This window comes from Neomonachus schauinslandi, chromosome 3, assembly GCF_002201575.2.
Source record: "Neomonachus schauinslandi chromosome 3, ASM220157v2, whole genome shotgun sequence".
NCBI classification, from domain to species: Eukaryota; Metazoa; Chordata; class Mammalia; order Carnivora; family Phocidae; genus Neomonachus; species Neomonachus schauinslandi.
In genome coordinates, this window is record NC_058405.1 from 27,673,844 (window position 1) to 27,676,735 (window position 2,892).

Here is a 2,892-nt window from a genome sequence, read left to right on the forward strand (position 1 = left end):
GGGGTATCTCCTATGTGTGCTGTGTGGACCCTTCTGTTGTGACTGAGCTGCTTTTACCTTCACTCCAGTTGTCTGCAATGGTCTTTCTTTGCCTGTTGTGGGCACGGTTTTGTCCCTGTGTTGTTAGTGGGCCAATCTAGTGCCACCCTGGGCTTGATTTGAGTCAGACCAGGCATTTGCCAGAGATGCAGTAGCACCAAACTGCAGGTGCTTTCCTTGTGTTGTACCCTGAGAAGCTTTCATTGGTCAGTGTGGCCTGCAGTCAGACCAGCTGTCTGCTCTGCACCCACTACTGGGGCTACAATCAAAGTGGTGTGTGTAGTTATCTTCCCCTCTCCCTGGGTCAGGGGTCACTTTAGAGTGGTGCTGTTCCCTGTCAGGGCTGCTTACACACTGCCAGGCTTGTGACATCACTTTGGATGGGCTCTGGTCAAGAGCATATTGGAGGGGGTAGTACCACAGGAGAACACGTGGGTGGGGTGCACAGTTAGCAAATTAGGCACAGCACTAGTTCCTGCAGGTGTCTGTGTGCCTAGGCTGGGAGAGAGGGGAGAGAAATGGTGCCTGTCAACTCCTTCGTTCTTGGAGAAGTCTCCCAGTGATCCCTGGTCACCTACCACAAGCTCTGAGATTAGTTAACAAATCGTCCTGTATACCCCAGGTGTTTTTCAAACTGCTGCTTCTGTGCTGTTTCTCTGTGGGGCTGTTTGTTGTGCTATCTCTTTAAGTGTGGGGACTTCACCCTCTTGGCTGTCCCAGAGCCAAGCTCACTGATTTTTAAAGTTCTGGGTGTTAAGCCCATCTGATTGTAATAATTCCAGAAATTAGGGGATGCCTAGGTGGCTCAGTCAGTTAAGCAACTGACTCTTGATTTCAGCTCATGTCATGATCTCAGAGTCCTGGGATCAAGTCCTGCATCAGGCTCCACACTCAGCAGGGAGTCTGTTTGAGGATTCTCTCTGTCCTTGTCCCTCTGCCCCTGCCCCTGCTCATGCTTGCTCACTCTCTCTAAAATAAATAAATAAATGATTAAAAAAATTAATTCAAGAAATTAGGACCCTCTTCTTTTCAAAGCCAAATGTTATGGGGATTTTTCCTCCCTATGGAGGTTCCCTGTGCTGGGGTCCTGATATAAGGGTCTTTTTCTCTCCCCATTCTGTGCCCACAGTGTCCCTCCCTTCCATGGACAGTACTGCTGGTCTTTTTAGCTACCAACTGTCTCTGCCCTTCCTACTCTCTTCGATGTGGCCTCTTCTCTACATTTAGCAGTGGAGAGTCTATTCTGCCAGTCTTCATTTCTCTATCTGGGTTATTTATACAATGTGGATGTTACCTAGTTGCATCCCTGGGTCAAGTTGAGTTTAAGGTCCTCCTACTCCACCATCTTCCCCTGAAGTTCTGAATGCTCTTTTAATACATATATTTAAAAATATATATATATATATATTTTTATATCATATATGTATATATATATATGATTTTGGGGGGGGTTGCTGAGTACAGTATACTTTATTGATGGTACATGACAAGATGGGGCTCCTCAAGCTCCTCCCCTTCTTCAGGGGGACTGGGATAGAAAATGTGGAGGACAGGAGATTCTCAGTGTCTTGGGGGATGAGTTGAGGCAAGGACTCTCCAGCAACTGAGGGCCTCTCTCTTCCTCTTGTTCTCGCTGGGGCTGGTGGTCCAGGGGGCTCTTACTCCTTGGAGGCCATGTGGACCATAACGTCCACCACCTGGTTGCTGTAGCTCAATTCATCATGATACCAGGAAATGCGTTTGACAATATGGTCATTGAGAGCAATGCCAGCCCCAGCATCAAAGATGGAAGAGTGGGTGTCACTGTTAAAGTCACAGGAGACAACCTGGTCCTCAGTGTAGCCTAGGATGCCCTTGAGGGGGCCCTCCAATGCCTGCTTCACCACCTTCTTGATGTCATTCTATTTGGCAGCTTTCTCCAGGCAATAGGTCAGATCTATAACTGACACGTTGAGGGGAGGGACATGGAAGGCCAGGGATGACCTTGCTTACAGCTTTGGCAGGGCCAGTATAGAAGCAAGGATGATGCTCTGGGCAGCCCTTCAGCCATCACACCACAGCCTCACAGAGGGGCCATCCATGGTCTTCTGGGTGGCAGTGATGGCATGGACTGTGGTCATGATGCTGAAGTTGTCATGAATGACCTTGGTCAGAGGTGCCAAGCAGATCGTGGTGCAGGATGCATTGCTGACAATCTTGAGGGAGTTGTCACACTTCTCATGGTTCATGCCCATTACAAACATGGGGCATCAGCAGAAGGGGCAGAGATGATGATCCTCTTGGCCCCACACTTCAAGTGAGCCTCAGCCTTCTCCACGGTAGTGAAGACCCCAGTGGACTCCACAACATACTCAGCACCAGAATCACCCCATTTGATGTTGGTGGGATCTCACTTCTGGAAGATGGAGATGGGTTTTCCACTGATGACAAGTTTCCTGTCCTCAGCCTTGACTGTGCCATGGAATTTGCCATGGGTGGAATCATACTCGAATATGTAGACCATGTAGTTGAGGTCAGTGAAGGGGTCATTGATGGCAACAATATCAACTTTGCCAGAGTTAAGACAGCCCTGGTGACTAGGCACCCAATACAGCCAAATCCATTTACTCTGACCTTCACCATCCTGACTCAGGGATGCAGCTGGCACTGCACCAGAAGATGTAGCTGTCTGTCCAATGGGGAGGAGTGAAGAGCCCTAACATGATTTTTAAAGTTAAATGAAATATGCAGAGCCCTCTGCTACATCACTGAATCAAATCTCTTTCTCTCTAGTGACAGTTGAAATATTTCAAGAGTTGTTTTGTTTAAGCTGCAAAACTCTAGTTTTCTCATCTCTACCCTCCCATTATTGCC

General features: G+C 48.1%; 1 pseudogene; it reads right to left on the reverse strand.

Annotated features, from left to right (window-relative positions):
• Positions 1-1,697: 1,697 nt before the first annotated feature.
• On the reverse strand, positions 1,698-2,661 carry LOC123324291 (annotated as a pseudogene).
• Positions 2,662-2,892: the final 231 nt, after the last annotated feature.